Consider the following 21,559-nt stretch of genomic DNA (forward strand, 5'->3'; position numbering starts at 1 on the left):
ACATTGAATCATCTGGGTCAAGCTGCGTATTCATAATAGTCCGATTCTCCTCGGGGCGATCTACCGACCGCCAAATGCTTCTGAAAGCGTATTAGAAAAACTATACGACTTTGTAAATCTGCAAAAACGACGTTTTTCAAACATTGTAATCGCAGGTGATTTTAACCTTCCAAACATCAACTGGGAAAATTTAACACTTTTAAACTTTAATTGCGAGCACTCAGAACTTTTGGTGAATATGGCATTTGATAATGATTTGACGAAAATTGTTACATGTCCCACGAGAATTTCAAGTACAACCAATAATATCCTTGATCTCGTATTTATATCTCAGGAGTTAATGGGTAAAGCGTTCACTTGCCAAGTTAGTGTAGTGGTGTAAACCACCAAATGGTGGTTTACACCACCATTTGGTTTGGTGTAAATGTGCCGGAGAACTTCATACTAAAAAAGCAGACCGATTGATCAAAGTGCCTGATTACACTAGAGCGCTAGACGAAAGCATTTTAGATCACCTTGAATTATCATTTGACAGTTTTTGTGAAAAAAGTAAACATGCATTAGATATTAACGATATGTGGCTGTCATTTAAGAATTCCGTTCTGTACTGTATAGAAAGGTTTATACCGACACGTTGCAAACGAATACGAAAAAATAATCCTTGGATTACTCGGGAGGTTTTGCATCTCAAACGTAAAATAAACAGAATTAGAATTAAAAACCAAAGAACCGACAAACCTAGTATAACACAACTTCGAAAGCAATTAAGGTCAATGATTCAGGAGTCAAAACGATATTTCCACAATGTGACCTTAGATAAATTTTTGGTATCCGATCCTATTAAATTTCGGCGATATATGATCAAATCAAAACAGCCAGTTAATACCATAACACAGAACGGAACAGAAATTGATAATCCATTCGAAATTGGCAGCTCATTCAACGAATACTTCTCATCCGTGTATACCACGGATAATAACCAAACTCCAACTATAGAATTCTCACCGAAAAGAATTCCGAATGTTACAATATCTAAAGGAGGCATTTTTGCAGCATTGCTTAACCTTGATACTAAAAAATCTGTAGGACCAGACGTGATTCCAAACATTTTTTTGAGACGGTATGCGGAATCCTGCTCAAATTTCTTGCTTGTAATTTTTAATAAGTCAATTGAATTAGGGCAAATCCCCGACGATTGGAAAACTGCTAAAATAGTTCCAATATTCAAAGCAGGAGATTCCCATCATGTTAACAACTACCGCCCAGTGTCAATTTTGAGCAGCTGTGCAAAACTTTTTGAGCATATTTTGTTTAAACATATTGTCTCTTTTCTTGAAGAGAATAACTTTTTCAATAAAGATCAACACGGTTTTAGACGTAATTTATCTACAGTTACGCAACTGGTGCTCACTGTGAATGATTTCGCAAAGTCAATTGACTCCGGATATCAGAAGGACGTGATTTTTATAGATTTTGCAAAAGCGTTTGACCGCGTGCCTTACGGAAAACTACTCTTCAAACTGAGATCCTTATTAAACAATGAACAGATGTTAAAATGGTTAGAAGCATATTTAAATAACAGAAAACAGTTTGTACAAATACAGGATTCCCGCTCATTCACATCAAAAGTAGAATCTGGAGTTCCTCACGGATCAGTTCCGGCACCCCTACTTTTTCTAATTTTTATAAATGACATTACAGTGGACATATCTGTTCAAATTCGCTTATTTGCCGATGATTGTATAATTTATCACCAAGTCAAATGCTCAAATGACCAAGTAGTCTTAAACAAGAGTTTACAAATGATCACAGAATGGTGTGATGATTGGCAAATGTCTCTAAATAACCAAAAATGTGCACATATGACGATAAATAGGAAAAAAAAACACTGAATTTTAATTATACTCTTCAAGGAACCGCTTTAAATACCGTATGTGAATACAAATACCTAGGATTAATCATAACTTCAGATCTGCGTTGGAACTCATATATTGACTTTATCTCCCGAAAAGCAATGAATAAATTATGGGCATTAAAAAGGAAACTGAAGGACTGCTCGAACAAAACGAAACTAATGGCGTACAAAACGTTTGTTAGATCTATACTCGAGTATGCCGACGTTGTGTGGGATCCTTACACAGAATGTAATATTAACAAATTAGAAAGAATTCAGAAGAAGGCATTAAGATTTATATTTAAAAGTATGACAGAAACACCTCGATTTCGGAGCTTTATGTACAGGCCGGCGTTCCGCTTTTAGAAAAACGTAGAATGATCAATCGACTGAAATTTATTTTTAATCTAATAAATGGGAACTACAACTTAGATTATCTAGATTACTTTCACTTCAACACATCTAGGTTCACAAGAAATAAACACAGTAAAACAATCACTGAAATAAAGTGCAGGACCGATTGTTACAAATACTCTTATTTTTCTCGTACTATCAATGCCTGGAATGCGTTACCCGAACAAATCGTATCTTCAAATTGTCTAACGTTGTTTCTAGCATTGATAAACGAATTACCAGAGTTTTGAGGTTTCAGGCCTTGATACCTCTCAAACAAATATTTTTCTGCTTTTTGTGTGTTCGTGATCATATATGTAATGTTTTTTTTTTCTTTTTTGCTGCGCTGCCACACTTTGTGCTTGCTTTTTTCGTAAAACTTGATCCATGTATCCCTCCTACTTTGGCCGCCCCACGGCGGCCGGTAGTATAAATAAATAAATAAATAAAGGCGCACTGCCACAGCTTCAAGTGATGTAAAAAGTGGGACCTCACAGCAGCCGACCCCACCCTGTACAACCACTGCCACGCCACCAGAGGGAGGATCACTAAGACGGTCTTTCCTAAAGATCCGGTGATGTTTTAAAATATGAGGGAAACAATCATGGGGATAAGTTTTATGAAGAATGTGAACTGTCGGCCGAAACTCATCCATAAAATGGTGCATATCATGAATATTTCTTAAAACACCGCGACAGCTCTATTGAAAAAATATACTTTTGCAATTTATAAATTGCGCTTATAAAATCAATAAAACTCGGTAGTGAAAAAGATTAAAACTAGGGAGAGAGACAACATAGACTACATTGGCACAATAAACTTTTTTTTTTTCTTTGTTCTCCGTTGCACGGGTCTGCGTTTGCCACTCCATGCTGTCCAAGTCGGAAGCAGGAGCAGCCAAATCGTCGAACTAAACGTACATTACCGCCTCTTGAGGCGCACCGCTAATATTAGCCAGCGTTTTCTTCCGGCTTGGATCGCGTGGAGACAGGCTTCCGTCACGACTAGCCGAAGAGGTGGCGGAAGTGCTGGGCAGAGTGTCTTCCACCTCTGCCCGCTTCGGTCACAAGAAGGTGAAAGAGGAAAGAAGAGCACAAAGAGAGAAGACAATGGTAGGAGGGAAAAGGAAGGCGACTGACTGGGAATTATCCTGGTCGGGACAAGCCAGGAAACACGTCTACGAAAAGCAGGCGCCGAAGTTGCGTATTGCCTCACCCTATAACAATGTGCGCTGTGCCACGAAGGGTCCAAACCTACCTTGGGCTGGGCTCAACCACCAGGATTCCTTTTTCCCCAGACACGAGAAAGCCACGCACAGCCAGACGTGGGGGGGGGGGGGGGGGGGGGGGGGAACCCACATGGTTCGGGGTCCGTGGTGACGACATTCACCAAACACCTGCTTTCACAGGTGCCCCCTGCGGGGTTGAGCAGAGGCTGCGGTGACGTCACGACGCCGAGCTCTCAGTGGCTACGATTGGAAGAATAGCGGGTAGACCTCAAGCCAACTATAGCATTGAGGTCTACCCACTATCCCTCCATCAGAGCCAATCAGAACTCGTCGTTCTCACGTCAGTGCAACCCCTGTGCAAGGAGCAGACAAACTTGTGCTCCACGTAGTCACCGACAGCTTACCATTGCTCCACAGCCAATCAGAACACCGAAGAACCAATTACGATACGCGAAGCGTGGATGTATATTCAGCTACACCCTGCGTTTCTTAAACTGTCAGTGACACTCTACGGCCCCGTTATAGTAGGTCTTCAGTTGCTCGCCGCCTGCTTGCACTCCATCGCCTCCAGGGTTGCCTCCTCCTACAGCTGCTTCTTTACAGCCAGTTCCCGGCATTCCTTTCGGCGTCGTACGGCGCCGGACGCTTTGCAAAAGGCTATATTGAGCCAGCATTACAGAGTGTCCGACTGGTCGATCGGGGTGACGTCGTTGACGGGCCACGCTTGCAACACGAGCCGCGAAGAAGTAACGAAAGCGTTGATCGTCTGCAAACGTCTCCGCCATTTCCGCCTGCTTTCCTCCTTGCCAGGTGAAAATGCAGCGCAGGCGCACTAGCGACCAATCGGCGCGGGAGGCGTCCGCCATTGAATTCAAAATGCTCCCCGTGGTTTGAGATGAACCCCCTCTTCAATCTATAGGCTCTCTGCAAACGGCTTATAAAGTGCTGTAACGGATTACGTGAATGATAGGGTATATTAATGACGATTTATGAAGGGTGTACACTTCTTTGTGCGCCAATAAAGCAGGCAAATGCGCTGTGCGTGAAAATTTACTTGCGTATTATATACACTGGGTGTCGACTATTGTGTGGAAAATACGGTATTCCCATCTTTTGAGTGCGGTCGGGGTTATGGTGAAGAGTCAGAATTCGTCTGATGTTGGGAATGGTAGCTTGGCACGGGCAGTATACTGGTTCCTTCCGTTGTGTCGATAATGAGGCGGGGGCCGGGGACGAATAGGTGAAAGTATTTATGGTGATGTTTACGAAAGGCTTATTTGGAGAATTTAGTTCCACAAATTTAATTCCTATAAATTACTTCATTATGTGAAAGCTTGGGATCACGGCATAATTGACCCGCAATAAAGAGATCAAGTCTATACCAAGATCTCAAACTTCGTGGAATTAGTCAAACATGCAAATTTTTAAAACTAAATTATCCAAATTAAACCTTCGTAAACGTCACCACCTTGAATTTCCCCAATTTGCAGCCCGTCCTACGCTCCTCCTTGTCGACACCACGGAAGTAACCAGCTCTGCCTGTCCTAAGCTCTCATTCACAGCATGCAACGTATTTTTACTACGAGGACAGTAAAGCCCCATGCTCAATGTCACGGCGCGCTCATCTTTTTTTTTTCGTTTTGTGAGTTTTGTGGTTTTTTGGGGTCCTTCTACATTTTTTTCCTTGATTGGCTGCCTGCGTTTTCTGCAGGGAAGTGAACTTACAGGATTTGTTTTTTAAAGTGACCATAACCAAGGATAATATAATGGCAAACTGCTACTCAGACTTGCTAAAAGTAACCGAATGACTTGTAATCAATGACTTTTTGGGCGTATCTTTATTAATATTATTAATTTAATTACAAAGTAATCACAACAATAACCGTTTATTTCTTGGAACCATTCATTTCTACGAGTTTCCAACCAAGGAATTCTAGTACCATATCTCCGATAGCAGGATATGGTCTACCAAAATTTGTGCATTGAGAAGATAAATAAAGATCGCTTGTAATTCGGTGATTCTAATTCATTAAGAGACAGCACGAAAGGCCCGTTAACAAACCGGGAGAAAGTTCTGACGTTTTAAAAATCGGAAAGAATCGGAAGAGTAGCGTTTTTTTTTTTTTTTTGTAAGTAGCGCTTAATTACTTTTCTTCTCAACTAATAAAGTAATCTCATTTAATAATTTTTCACCAAGAAAAATTGTGAAGGTAATCAATTACTTTTTTTAGTAAGCTGTACGAGACTACTGCCTCTGAAGGAACTAGAGCGGAAAGTGCAAAAATGCGAGCAAGCAACGTTTTGCTTGTGTTCTAACACTTTTTCGTTGAAATCAACTTTTGAATTTCCCTGGACTAAGTAATTTTAAAAAATTGTTCTCAATGAGAAAAAACAGAGGTGCCGATGAAATTTGAAACCATGATCATCTTTTTACTAAACAATCGCTTCCTTTTTTTTTGTATTCGTACGTTTTATTTTATTTTATTATATCTCACAACAATATACGATCAGTCGTTGGACCAATAATTATAGAGGCTACTCTGGGGACTGATAACATCATAAAATAAAAATAATATCATAAAATGGCAACTCGATAAATAACTATGCATTTCATTAATCTGATACACAGAATAATAAATATCGTATCGTAACTTACATCTTGGAAAAAAAATATTTTAGCATAGTAAAAATTTACTTTTATGGCAGCTGTGTTTGGGACTTCGTGTTTGACCTATCCTTTTTTACCCATGACTCGTGATATTTTTTTTTCTTCTTGTAATTAGAGTTCACTATAGCGGTTACAGGTTAAGAAGGTAGCGGCAAATGCCCCTCAAAGGGAATCATATATCCCTCCGCCACCTCCGCATCCAACAGCGTCCCATCGTTTCCGTGACGTCGCGGCCAACGCGCGAGGAGGGTCTTGCCTTTCTGTATATATTTGCTTTATCTTTCGACTTTGATTTAGCATTGTGGAAGCCACAAGAGGGAGAATAGAGTTTTCCCCCTCCGATGAAAACAAATACGACTTCCGGGGATTAGCTTCCCCTTCCGATGGATACAAAGGCTGCTTTGAGGAGCTCGGTTCCCCCTCCGATTAATACGAAGGTCGTTTTCCTAAAAAGTGGGATCGGAGACAAGTTGGAATCCATTCAAGCGGAACAAGGAGCGTTTCCAGTGAACTCTTTCGACTGCGGAGAGATTTGAAACGGGCGCATATCACGCTTGTGGGAGGAGCTTCTCCTACCTTCTTAGGACTTGTAACCGACTATAGATTAGCGACTATTTTGTACCTTCTCCAAATCAAGTAACGCAACAATATCTTCAGCCAAAAGTAAAAAGGCACCGGTGAGATTCGAACTCACGATCTCCTGTTTACTAGACAGGCGCTTTAACCAACTAAGCCACGGCGCCGGTACAGTCGGTAGATATGAGGCACACAATCAAAAACTGCAGCCAAGGACCGGTTTCTGAAAAAAAAAAAAAGGCTGGATGTTTCGGTCTGCAAAAGGCACCGGTGAGATTCGAACTCACGATCTCCTGTTTACTAGACAGGCGCTTTAACCAACTAAGCCACGGCGCCGGTACAGTCAGTAGATGAGAGGAACACAATCAAAAACTGCAGCCAAGAACCGGTTTTTGAAAAAAAAAAGGCTGGATGCTTTGGTCTGCAAAAGGCACCGGTGAGATTCGAACTCACGATCTCCTGTTTACTAGACAGGCGCTTTAACCAACTAAGCCACGGCGCCAGCGAGTCGCGAGGGACGAAAGATGGCGGATACAGATTAGATGATGTCTATTCCAAGCTCATCCTCTGAATTCCTAATTTGATCTCCTGCTCCTGGCGACCACTGAATATCAATGAGCTGTAATCAGGCTACGAGCCAGCGGTTCCAATTCCAACGTCTCCCACTTCTGCTGCTATAGCATATGGAGACGAAACGACGAAACTACTCAGCCTCCAAACATGTAAGATTTGTGATACCGACTAACTGACGCATTTCCCTCTATTATAAGATGAATTACACACAAATAAGATATATCATTTTCAAAATTAAACTGTGTTTTCTTTTCTTCAAAGCTCGAACTGAATTTGTGCGTAGCGTGCGCACTTGCGCAGCGTAGTAATGTGCCTTACACTTGCGGTCACGCTGCATACGTGACATATGGTCTGGACGCGTTCGTAAGAACTACATTTGAAGCTCCATGAATTAAAATTTTTGATTTCATGGCTGGGTTTTTCGAGGGTTTAATCTGGATACCACGATGGCTTCATGAAGCTATCGTATACCACAATGACTTCTTGAAAGAAAACCAGTCCCGTCAAATTACAGCCTTTTAAAAATAATGTAATTGCAAGGGTAACACGATTGAGGACCACTTCAGGAAATCGCCGGTTGAGGACGCTCTTGCATGAAAATACGTGAACACGTGCCTTAGCAAGCGTTCGCACTCTCCACCAAGGAAGCAAGATCCAGCTGGCTCTACTGAGCTGCAGTGACCTAGATTTGGCTCTTCCAAACTCTCTTTTTGTGCCTATTCTGGGTTATCCTTCTGCCCCCGCTTTCGTTCTAAGACACTTCTTCCGTCTTCTTTCTAGTCTGCGCATTATTTCATCATTGAACTACTTGAATCTATGGGCGGAAAGTTCTCAACTTCCCGGGAAGTTTAGAACTTTTCTATTTTTAATATTTAATGTGTATTTTAGACGACCCACGACTTTGAATATATATGGTGCACATAGTTTGAATGCCACGTGACCATGGAAACGAGAATGAGCGCGACTGAACCCGGCCAATTCTCGACCGGTTGTTTTCGGGCAGAAAAAAGACGGATTTCGAGCCAGAAATATGTGTTCCGGATAGTTGGGCTCTTAAAGGTCATGTAGTTCAAATAAAAACCTCGTCTGTTCTTTGGGAGTATGATGACCAAAGCGTTTCCGTCGAGTGGGGCATGCACTCGGAGACAGGTCCTTATCAGTCGAATTAGCGATACAAGCACCGCACAAGGAAGAAAAAGTGATTCGAGTTATCGCAGTGATGCCGACATATGAGTGACGTCTTATCTGCCGCCCCGGTTATTTCCAGCGCTATATATGCCGACTCAAGCACGGCACGCGACGCTGGAAAAGTACAGGGACAAACAACTGTTGCGTGAGATATCTACCGATAAGACACGACGGGTACTCCAGAACTTAGGAGTATCTGAGCATAAAACCCAGATCTCTAAGGGGAGGGGAATAGCGGAGTCATCTTTGAGTTCAGTAGGACCGAAGCACGTAGGTTCTAAACGGTATAGTTTCTACGCAAAAAAAACATCAGAAAATATAGAGCTTGATGTCTTCTAAGCGGTTCCTAAATATCCACGATAAACAATTATACTCGTTTGTGATATCAAAAGAAAATAACGTTTTGCATCATAGTCACGGGCTGCGCTAAGTAGTCTTTACAAGATTTGGTTGTCGAAGGAAGAAACAATGCCTTTGGAGTTTGAAAGGTGTATACGTCTTGACAGTATAGCATAAATCTAGTCCAAGATGCCCTTACCTGCATATATCTTCAGTCAACACATGACGGGTGGAAATTAGACCCATCTTGCAAGGAGCCGAACCTTTTTTGGTACTTTTTTTTTAGGTGAATGCGAGTATAGACTGTTTAAAACACTCTTTGCGGGAGACGCCAAATTTTCCTGACCATATAGTCCGCGGACTACACATTGTACAAAGGTTAAACTTTTACGCGGTACGGACTAAATGTACAAATGAGAACTCTACAAGGATATCTTTAATGGCTCATTATGACGAGACGTGACGGACTTTGTAAATTACAAAGTATGTTAATGATGATTCATGATTGATACAAACATTTGTGTGTGTGTTACCTGATAAAGCAGGCATTTGTCAAGGTGTGTGGTTGATTATTTATTCTTTTTTACGTGCGACTTCACGTATTAGGTGCGGACTATGCACCTGATCCGGACTATCTAAATAAAATATTTTATTTTCATTGAAATGTGCCCCTGCATACCACGCATATTGGGGTACGGATTACAGTCCGGAAGATACGTTACCTCATCAAGGCGCGTATGTCTGACAGATATTACACCTTCAGCATGGATTTTCCTCGAAACATTTCGGACCAGAAAGTTAAAGCAGCTTTATGTTAGCAAACTAGTTAGTCAATTCTTATGGGAATTGACGAACTTAAAAAAATACGATTTCCGAAAATTATAAGAGAGTGCAAATCAAATATTATATCCAAGAAATTGAGAATTACCAAAGACTGTGGATGGGTGTCTTATCAATTGGTCTTATGCCTCAAAAATACATTCCGTTGCAGACGCGATTTTTCTTCGGAATTTTCAAGCACAGATGCAAGAGAATTGTTAAATGAGCACCTGAGATCTGAGCCGGCGCTGATGTTTCGAGTGTATTTGAAATTAAATATTAAAAGGAAGACGTTGATTTGGTTTTTCTTTTGTTTTTTTACATTTCCTTCAGTAATTTTTTTCTACATTACATATACTCAGCCAAATGTTTCTCCGCAATTTCCTCTTGAAGTAACATTATAGCAATGATGCACATTTTTGAACAAAAATAATTCAAGCCTGCTCTTATCGGTGGCGGATTTAAGGGGGGGCCGGGGCGGCTACCCCCTAAGTACCCCAAAGCCAATTTGTTCATAAAGAAAGCGACGTACAAAACCTTCTTAGAAAGAAATGTTGATGTTTTTTGGTGAAATGGCGAATTAGGTTAACAAAATAGATCTGGATAACACTTCGACTCTGACGTCAAATCGATCCGTGACGTCAGGTCCCCGCAGCCCCCTCCCCCTCCCCCCCCCCCCCCCCAACCATATGCCCCCACACCGGTTGCCTGGCCCATAACTCTGTCCCTGAGTGCTATTACTTCAAAGCGGGGTATGCCATGAGCTTCTTCGCACATCAAATCACTTGGTTAATGCGGGAATTAAATCTGTGCATATTCTGCAGGAAAGTGATTGTTTTCTTCTTGATCTGGTTCCAACACGCAAATTATAGTCCTGCTGTGTTATTTTATGCTAATCTACGATCACTAAACACACGAACTAAAATTACCATGTGTTCATTTAGATCTCTAATATGCCTAATACAAAAATATGGTTCTGTTAAGCCATGTTAAGCTAATCTACCACCAGCAGCTGCAATTACCATGTGTCCATTTAGACCACTAATTTGATCTGAGAGACCATAGAACGAAATCTGATCAGTTAAGCACAATTGTATACTAGTTTCTAATCATTTGTGTCGTAAAATTTAGGACTGGAACACCAACATTTTTCTGTGAACCTAAATATACAAGAAAACTCTCTGAGTAATTTTAGGCCATGTATGCATGCTTTACCATTCAAACTTTCAATGTGCGCAGCAAGGTTGGTCAAGAACACGGCAGTATTACCTTTCATTACCATGTATATGAAGGTAAACAATAATAATAGGCATTTTTTTTCAATCTGTCAGGCCCCTAAAAAGAAATTTCCAGAATTGCTGCACCCATTCTTTTGAATTCTGGAGAGTTGTAGGCAATTGATTCCAATTATTAACATAAAATGCTCACACATTTAAATCGAAAGTTGATAAATCAACTCACGAAATCAAATACTGACGGTACAATATGCACACCAACATTTTATGATCGCAAACTTCTTGAGAAGATAAAATCAAGCTGATGTGTACATGGCTTGCACTGACGTCACATCAGGTACTTTGGACCACCATGAAAGACAGAGAGAGCGAGGGAAGCTTCTTTAGTAGAAATTTTGAGTGACGGGTTAATCTCTTATCATCTTCTGGGAAGAAATTAGCGACGTATGTGCAAATCTGGGAGACAAAAGTGTGTCCTCTTAGGAAGGGAGCTCCCTCTTCCTTTCTTCCTGGTAGCCATCGGAACGCTGTTTGGGGGACGTCATGTGCAAGCCTATTTCGTGCTATTGGAAAGCAAACACCCATTGGGAAATTCCCAGCATCTTTTGTCTCTGACTGTAAGTTAATGAAACTATTCGAAAGAAAAACAAATGGGTTACGTCTATTTCGCAATTTTCTAGTCGACTACATTTGACCACAAAACAGGATTTCAAAATAATTTATAAGATTGGTTGAAACTCTCACACAGCTCTGTTTCAAAAACTAAATGTATGAAAAATTGTTCTTTGTATGACCTTAAGGGGGCGTGTGAAACACATCAGTAGACTGTAGGAAAAAGATATTGCGCAATTTTCTCGGCGCGAACAAAGAAAAGCATTACACCACACTCGACCCTGAATATTTGGTAATTATCAATCCGATTCTCACCTTCAAAAAATTCAAATAATTTCTCCAAAATGACTTAATAACGTAACCAAATACTACACAGATTTAGAAACCTACCCATAAAAATTGCATTTTATATTTAAATAACGAATGATATAGTTTTACTAATTACTCTTTGTGTTCAATCTTCTGCCGTTACGCTAATGCTGGACGATTTCTCATGTTCAACCAATTTTTGTCCTAATTGTTACATGCATGAGTGAAAGCAACCTTGTATTGCCGCTGTTGTTTAAACCTTTACGCTGCATCCTAACAATCAGGCAGCTGGTACGGCTCTCTTTGCCAGTTCCGAATTTTGAAGAAAAGCAAATAAAGCTATCATTATTATTCGCAGGTTGAACTTTGAAACGTTGCTGATTACTTGTATATGAACTATTCGCAACTCCGAGGGAGGCGTCCTAACGCAGCTGCAAAGAGGTAACCTTCAAAAACGCCTGTCGAAATGTGCAGCGAAATCTTCCGCTGCCTGGCGGAGAAAAAGTGAAACAGATGAGTCGCGAATAGACAAGATAGATGAAATTGCCACATTTTTTGTTCATACTAAAAATCTACCAAAATATTGTTTGTATTGATTTTATCTAAAATAAAGATGATTTGTATCGTATTGCATGAAACGAGGCAGACGCATTTCAAGGCGCCCACACCCCACCCAGTGCTATTTGTAGGCCACGTTTCCAAAGCATTGCGTTACGTGCTACCGGTAGCAGCGGCACTTGACGCAATAGGACTGAGACTGACGTCACAAGTCCTTCGGCGCACTTCGCAAGGGCAGCCACGCGTTACCGACACTAGCGAATATACTCCGTTTCGCCATAACTGTCCTAACTTGGCAAGCGGCGAAAGCTACAGCCCTGCTGAGCCAATCAGAACGTCGGCGCGAAGCGCGTGGACAAACATACCCTAGGAGTGCAATCCTCCTGCAGAATGTGATCACGTGCCTCTCTCTTTCGTTCTCATTGGCTCGACCGGGTCCGCAGCGTTCTCTCTTTGCCAGCTGTTATAGCGAAAGGGTATAGAATCGACGCCGGCATTGTGATCCTTGCTATGGCTTCACGCCTCGCCCTCCGACTGATTGAGCCACAACGAGCCCATTTCCTCTGTCACTTGTGACGCGAGCATTGTCATATTGTAACCGCGCCGGACGAAATACCTATATGAGGCCGCTTCTGACTGTTTCGTCTGATTCTGACCTCATTTAGGCAAGAATCAAAGAATCACGTGAAGGTTCCATGCCACGTCCAGCGAAGTGTGACTGTATTTAAATATATAGAAGAAGGGGATGACAGCACCTGTTTTGTACGTTTGTTTGTTTGCTCGGGATGAGCTTACTTACTCATGCAGCCGGATTAAATGATTAATTCAGTTGCGAACACAACCTAGTCAATGACATCATTGCTCTCGTTCAGAACTGTACGAGTTACTTTAAAAAAGCTCTTATTGTTAGAGTTAAGAATGATTCCGACATTTTTGTCGGAGTACGACCGCCTGCGTTGCGACAGCTCGTTGCTGCACGCGAAGTGATGGTTGCTATGGCAGCCGAGGGCCACGCGACACGTCGTCGTGGAACGCAAAGAAGCCCTAACGCAACCAGTCAAACTCAAACAGTAATGTCTGCATCATGCTTCACCGCTACTTGAGCTGAAATACAGTAAGGTTATGCACCTTTTTTATATATACTTGTCTGGTTAGTGTTACAATTATCCATAAGAACAAAGACTAAGTTTCCGTTGTCTTTCAAACACTTCCTATCGTCGAATGCACTGCGACTGGCGCTTAGTACAGTTCAGTGTCTAGCGAATGAAATGTATTCACCTCGTAACTAAATGTAACGTCACTGTTCCAAACAAACCGCTGCTAAGGGCGTTGCTATGGGCTAATACACGGAATTAGATTCTGTTCCGAAAGAACGATCGGCCAAACTTCGTACGTGGCATTTCTGCGTCTAGGAATAATAAATATAGGGAGCCTAGATCTCACACTTACTGCGACAGGAGTTTGCCGAGAATCGGCCGTTTCTTAGATATTTGCGACGGAAACTTCCAGCTGTCGAGACCTCTCGAGATTGCGCGCCAGCAGCAGACGACGAACGCATGCTGAATTACTGGAGTATGTCGTCTGCAACCGTTTGAATCGTTTGCATAATCATACGATTTCTATCCTGTATTTAGTTGGAACATATGGAAGGTCTGCGAAAACTCGACGGGATTATAAAAAAAAAAAAAAGAAGAAAACAAATTGTATTTGCGTGCGTATCGCACGCAAACGCAGTTCGTGGGATACTGTCTGACAAAAATCCTCACAGGTGTGTATCTGCTAAAAAGACGGCTAGAGAAGCATTTCTTTTACACGATATCAAAGCAGCTGCGTCCGTTTCTCTTTTTGATTTTGCAGTTGGCGTGCATTGTAATGGAAGGAACAATAATTCTGACTCTAACATGAGCGACTCGAGTTCCTAGAATTCGTCTGCTGGCTTGCGATATGAGAGTGTGCTTCGTGCCTCCTTGTAACCATCACTGTAAGACCCCAAATAGCGAAATAACTATTTGCAAATATCAGGGAAGTTTAAATCTGTTATGGACAGTTCGTTTGGCCACACAAGCAACTTCTGTGCCGTCATAATATCTTAAAACACGTGCTGGCCTGGACTTCGACGTCGATACACTTAACGTCGCCGTTATAACTTGTCATCATTTACGTGATTTGGCTTCACAGCGGTTTTCATCCTTCTCAAATATTTCGGAAGCATCTACGGTCAGGTGTTCGCACGCACGCGGAACTCGAGCGTCGATCAAAGCTGTGCACGGACACTCTTTCCTTCCGAAATCCCACAGAAAGTTGACCCCGAGAATAGAAGTTTAGTCGCTCGTCACCGTCGAGCCCCCATGCTCCAAGTCTGTAACAGCGGCCCTAGCAACGATTTGTTCGGAGCACAGCGCCATGTTGTGACGTCCTCACTTACGGGTGTCAATCGCCCGAGTTCTGTTTTGATTCAGAAGCTCCTCACGGCATATCTCGAAGCAACGCAATTTACAAGAAGCCTAAATTTTTAGGTACAATCTACGAAAAATTGTAAAGTTCCCATTTAAAAGCCGCATCTCGTCCTTCGTGCAAGTAGCGACATTCATTGCGGCTAAGATTTAGCACGAATTTAGCAGGATTTCGGATAGAAAATGGTGGCGTGTAGTAACTGAACGAACTGAACGACGCCATTTTTCTTCCCTCAAGGTGTATTTTAAAGTGCGTGTGTGTTGCCGTTACTCGCAAACGACGTTGTCGCAGTAGCAAGGAGGAATGTCGCGATTCTCGCAAAGGTTCGACTTTCGAAGCGGTTCAACATCTTCGAACTTTTCGAAGTCGGCAAATGTTCGCCTGAAGTTCGACTATTAAGCGCGTGAACGGAGCTCGGAAACCGGCGAACGTCGCCTGACGAAGAAAGGGCAATGTTTCACAAATTCCCTGTTGTGAAAAAAGAAAAAGGAAAAAAAAAAACTGAAGTATGTCTGATAAACGCATCAAAAAACATATAAGATCATATAAGAACTTCATCACTTAGAACTTTACAAGATATAACTTCTTTGGATGGTCATGTTTAATCTCCCTTTTATCGTCACCGAGCTGGTTACTACTACTTGTACTGCTGTGTTTTGCGCCAAATAAACAGTTGGAAGTTGCGCTCCGTGTGTCGTACTTGTTTCTGCCTTTGTCCTCGTCCTTGGCGCATTTTATTTATTTCCCTAGATACGAACTTTTATACACCACGAAAGTGCTGATCATATATGATCATGTTTCCCTTCTCAAGAGGGTTGTTTGAACTATTGAAAAAAAAATATATATGTTTTTATATTGCATACATAATGGGGATTACTTTTTAGACTTCAGAAAAACTTTTGCATAAAGTACTTTTTTTTCTCTCTCTCAGATTTAAAATCTTTGCGTAGAAGTCAGCCAACGCTGTTCAAGAAATCAAAATTTGTTGATTATTTTTGCAAAAGGTCCAAGGTTCGCCGCACCAACCGAACCTCGGGTTCGACAAGAGTTCGTTTTACGCTACAGTACCAAGGAATTTTACTTGTGACGTCCGTTGTCGCCATATCATCCGCGTAAACCGACGCCGGCAACTCCGTCGTCTGGTAAGAGCAGACGCGTCCCAGGGAAGCGGACGAAGGGAATCGAATACCCGTGGAGATAGGCGTTCTGTTTCTGTCCACGCTATATTTAGCTGCTGCCTCGTGCGTATTCGAGTGCGTACTTTCCTCTGGAAGTCGTAATAAGTGACAGCCTCACACGTGGAACTGGCGAAATCACTTCTAAATATAACGATAGGTGGATGTTTGTATCTATTGATGGATGGCCGGATGAATGAATGAATAAGGCTGGACCCTTTGAATTGGGCGGCGGCTTGCGCCACCTAGCCAGAGAAAAGTAACTTGAGAGCATTGTTACTCTCTGCTCTCAAACTTCAAGTCGTTCGTGTTGCTTTCTAATCTTGAGTTTGATTCTAAATAAAGCCGTCTTTCCGATATTTTTTAGCAAGTCATACCATGAGGAATGTAATGCAAATAAAACGGACGGAAATGTAATAATATTATTTTTCTTAACAACTCCGAGACGAATGTTACTAATACTACTCCTCAGAACCCTTAAGTACTACTGTGAAAAAGCGGCAACTTATTTATTTTTTTTAATACAAAACGAAGACCACTTTTGACTACTCACCACCTTCGGTTAATACCGGATTCATTTTGAATGTTCTTACTTCGCAGTCTCAGCTTTTTTTTCTCTCTCTCTCTCTCAGTTGTTTCTTTTAGATATTTATTCAAAAGAGAAACTGCATTTGCACGTTTTTTTTTTTGTATTTTTAATGTCACTTCGCTTATCCCACGACACTGTTGTCTAAAAATAGTTGTGACGATAGTGTGCTGTACACGTAACGCCGATCCATTAGATTTCTAGGTACACGAGGTACAAAGCGCATGTGCTCACGCGCGGAGCAAACCTCTGCCGCCTTATGTGCGTTCTGCACCGCGGATAAAAAGCGGAACCTTGTAATAAAGATGATAGCCCGTTTGCGTCATCTGTTTTATTGCGTCAGAGAGTAAAGCAAACATAGCGTTGATTACGCAACCTCTTGGTTGCGGCTTTTTGAGGCGGACGTTTTATGCTCTTAATTTCTTTTTTTTTTTTTTTTCAGTGGACGCTGCTTTTATGCGGGATTATTTGTCGATCCCTCGCTCATTTTCTTTATGTTTGTTAATATAGGTGATTAAAAGCTTGGAGCAGTAGTTGAAAGATCAACATAATAGATCTGTCACATTTGGGGGTGAAGATGAGCCAAAATAAGTTATATAACTAATACATTTAAGAATGGATCGTAGTTCGTGATTTTGTATTTTTGTGTCCGGTTAGTAGTGTTTGTTGTTTTTTTAGTTGCTTTCTTCTTTCTCACTTAGTTAAGTCTTTCTAACCACAACAGCGGAGAATCGGTGGCCAAGTGTGGTAACACCTCACAGCTCGGAGTGCGCGGAGAGAAAGCTCGCATTGGCAGAGCACAGGGATCCTGGGTTCAAAACCCCACCCCTGCTCGTTTCGATCTGGATGAGTATCGTATCGGCGTGCAGTCGTGTTTCACTATACTACGTGATGCACGTTAAAGACCCCAGGCTAGCGGTTGTACTGCACTGGCTAAATTTCTCACCTACAGCTAAGACACCAAACGCCTAGTGACTTTCGCCTGCATAAACATACACACAACACAATTTAATCAAAAGAGTCGGTCGCTTTGGAGATTTCCAACAATTTGAAAATTTCCAAGGTGCATGATATTTTCTATACACTTTTTTTCAGAACTTCACAGCAAACTAAAATATCCGTCTTCGTTATGCTTGACTCCCTACTTTATGTACCGACGAAAATAGAATATGGGAATTTTTATATAATGAAGATGCCGTACATATTTTGCTTGCGTTTCTCGTATCTGTTTTGGGCGCGGTTCAAACGTCGATGAAGATTCATGTCAAGCTATACAAAATCAGACGATTTAGCAAAACTTGGCGGCACATAATAGATACCGGCAAGTCGGAAACGGAGTTCTTCATTGACTATAAGGGAAACAGAGGGTGTGACAAAACATAATTGACTTGTCAAGCTATTTAAAAGAGCTCGAACGTGCTCCTTGAAGTCACGCGTTTCACAGCGACGTATCCGAACCACCAAGAAAAGCACCTTTTTTTTTTGTTGTTGTTGTTTTCTCCGCCAAACAATACCTGTTTCAGCGCCTCAATGTGCGTCAACAATATTATGCAAAAACTTTTTTTTTCTTCTTTCTTTGGAAAAGAGGAGGGTTGTTGACGCTATGATACGCGCCTCTCAGAGAACATTGAACTTGGCCTGAGTGAACATAGGTCCACAGAAACGCCATTTTCACAGTGACACGTCTTTCTTTTCAGGCATGGTGCTCGTTAATACATATTAAAGCTCAAAAAACAGAAATGCATTTATACGTGACCACTCGTATAGATCGACACGCCATTTGCCAACAAGTCAGAGTTCACCCACACCATGTCAAGCCACAGCGCGTTCGCAGAAAATAGATTCGTCTTAAGTCTTCTGTCTTACGTTTTTGTCCATGAGCCGTGCCGACAACAGCGCCACCACATGGACCGTGGAGTCAGGGCCGCGTTTGTATAGACTACCCTGGTGGCACAACGGCACCACTAAAGACCGTACGCTAGTAGGGATCCTCCCATACAAGGACCCTACTATACCGTAAGAAGCCAATATTAGAGAAAACTATAGAGAAAGACAAAAATGCATCGGCAAGAAGCTAGGTGGCGCAAACATCCGCCCAATTTAAAAGGTTAAACAGTATGCATCTGTCTATACGTTGTCCGTGACCCCATACCTCGCCTGCTGGCTTTGAGATATAGTGGCTCCTTGCAGAAGGTGCCAAAGTTACCGACTTTAGAGCTGCAAGTACGCTCAACAAACCAGCAACACAAATAAAGAATAGGGTTGACAAGGTCCGTAACCCTCAATCTGAGCTCAATGACAGCCGCCTGCTAATTCGACGCCGATGCGCTTAATGGCTATTAATAGGAAGCTAAGCCTAATGAGAGGCCTTCCTTCGTTATTCCTCTCGCGCGAGTGAGCCTGGGTCATTTATATGCTTTCTATTATTTAAAATACGCACTAATCATGGTCGACCTAAATGCGCAATCTAAATGCAATTTCTTTCAGAATATTCATACCTTTCATCACTTGAAACAGGTACAAACCAACCGTCACAGGTAGTTTGATGAATATATCAAGTAATATTATTATTTGTCTCCGCTTCTGGTTCGCCAAGTATGCATACTCAGTTCTTCATTTGAGACCCTTAGACGACTTGTTGGGGCCCGAAGGTTCTTTGCTTGAAACATACAATATATGTATGTAGAGTAAACACGAAATTTAATAAATTTGAATGGTATAATGCCAGTGGAGTGATGCTATAAGGTTACGCGTACGATGCCTAGTGTGATAGATGAGCCTGTGCGTGAAGTTTGCTTCCGGCTATTCGAACGCTGAACTTGCCGATGACATGATGAAATTAAGGGGCTAGGCTCAAAGCTGAACAGAAGCCGTCCCCGCAATAGTTGTTTGTTGTTGTCAATGGCGTATACGCAGAGGGGAGGTTTGGGGGGTCGAAACCCCCTCCCCCCCCCCCCCCCCCCCCCCAAAAAAAAAAATGCCAAAGCTACCCCCCTCCTTCCTCCCCCCTTACGGGGTACGCTCACTCTCCTGCTCACGCAGTCGGTTTTGCACGAGGCACGGCGCTACGGGGGAGCACGGACCCTCTCCAATTATAATGCAATTAACTGCAAAGGTGCAAGCGAGCTGGACAAGAATGACGAAAATAATCCCTCGAGAAGGGGAACAAGAGGGACAAAGGTCTCCAGGGATTATTTTCGTCACCCTCTCCAACTTATATGCTTTCGGTTAAATTGTTTGTGGGGTAGAAAATGCTCAAATTAATAAAATATTCAATATTGCTCAATTCATGTTTATTTGATGGGATGCGGAACTTGATCTCAGATATAAAGAGAACGGATATTTTTCGAAACATTTGTGGGGTAAAGGATCGCAATTTCTAGGCAAAGTATAACAAACTATCCTCACTGAAATACATAATTAAATCAATTCAAAGTGAACATAATAAAACGAACACACGGTGATATTATAAAACAATGCCAGTGATGGGAGAAATAATAAATGAATTGTAAAAAAAACACTTGCACTGTAAGCGACGGGTGGCGCTGCGCTCACGCACACCTTTTGTGATAAACATTACGTGCTTTCGACTAGAAATTACCGCGAATAATAAGGTAACTGTGACTAGTTATATTAGACAGCAATTTACAGGTTTTCTTTATCATCTCATTTATGCCAAGCGCCTACACACTAAAATGCAGCCGCCTGCGTTCACGGAAAAAAAATATCCCGGACGTCCTCCGCTTGAACTTTAATTTCGCGGTGAACATTCAAAAGCGCTATACTTCGTTTCAGCTTCGGTACACACGCAGCCGATGCTACAAGCGCGAGCTCCATGCATTCAGCGTCCCTGCCAAGCACGCGCGCTCATGCAGTGCAAGCACTGTTCAGGGCCACATGCTCGCGCCTGTAGCATCGGCAACCGAGCAGTCGCTCATTCGAAGTGGACACTCCCAGGTATGTTTTCAACCGTCGTAGTGAAGAGAACGAGCGCTCAGCTTCCTCCGTTGTTAAGGGCAGAGTCGTTAGGATGGCTAGGATCTTGAGGAGACGATGGACGTTCTGAAAGAGGGCCTCCGGGCAGAGACGTGATGGGCGCTTCACGTTTCTCCCTCTTGCATTGGACGCCTAAGTTTTCCCCAGTTTTGGCGAAGTTTCCCTGACTTTGCGAAAATCGTCGCTCATGGATGCGATGAAGTCCGTCTTGCTTTCTGCTTTGTACGTCGAGGTGGCATCCGATGCAAATCTTTATTAGATTAATCTTTTCGTTGCACGGAACATCAGAAACTCCGAAGAGCCTTCATATTCTCACTACGCATTAGCGCAAGTGTATTAAAGTTCGTTTCCACGTTAGGAGTGCGGTTTGCGTGTTTGTGTGTGGTGTGCGATGTCATTTCTCCGAGTGACGGAACGACGAGTTCGGACCGACGACTTTCAATCGCCCCGAGGATATGCCGCTGCTGCCTTTGGACCACGCTGCAAGATAAAACGGCCTAGCAAAGACAACACTCTCTTTCCTTCGGCATCTGGGTCTGTAGCACGAATTTGTTAATCCTTTAATAGATATTATATTTTGGTGTTGTGATTGTTCAAAATTACCTTCACCCTAAATGTAGGCCCCTAGTGTTTGTGCGTGGTCGGTTGCTCCAAAGTTTCAGTATTAAAAATTGTTTTTGCTCTTTTAATATTTTTTTTTGTGAAAATATAACTATCTTTGTGTTTTGTCTGACCTTCACGCGTTAGTATTGCAGCGCTACCTCAAAAAGCAGAGCAAATTGTGTGCTGTGAGGAAGCTTTTAAAGTTGGTGGGCCGCAAGTACGATGAATGTAGAACAGCGAGTCACCCCGCCCGTAACCCTGTACATGAAGCCTGCTCCGTTTTGAAAAATGACAATGCAGCGTTACCCCTTTTATCTTAACAATGCCTCCCTCATCTTTACATGAGCGTCCGT

The 21,559-nt window shown here is 42.2% G+C and overlaps 3 non-coding genes across 3 annotated transcripts; all 3 read right to left on the reverse strand.

The window, feature by feature from the left end:
• Positions 1-6,852: 6,852 nt before the first annotated feature.
• Positions 6,853-6,926, reverse strand: Trnat-agu. The gene has a single exon. It is a non-coding gene; the product is annotated as a tRNA-Thr (tRNA).
• Positions 6,927-7,021: 95 nt separating this feature from the next.
• On the reverse strand, positions 7,022-7,095 carry Trnat-agu. Its single transcript has one exon. It is a non-coding gene; the product is annotated as a tRNA-Thr (tRNA).
• Positions 7,096-7,187: 92 nt separating this feature from the next.
• On the reverse strand, positions 7,188-7,261 carry Trnat-agu. The gene has a single exon. It is a non-coding gene; the product is annotated as a tRNA-Thr (tRNA).
• Positions 7,262-21,559: the final 14,298 nt, after the last annotated feature.

The sequence above is a fragment of the Ixodes scapularis genome, unplaced genomic scaffold (genome assembly GCF_016920785.2).
Source record: "Ixodes scapularis isolate PalLabHiFi unplaced genomic scaffold, ASM1692078v2 PGA_scaffold4__175_contigs__length_147842914, whole genome shotgun sequence".
Taxonomy (NCBI): domain Eukaryota; kingdom Metazoa; phylum Arthropoda; class Arachnida; order Ixodida; family Ixodidae; genus Ixodes; species Ixodes scapularis.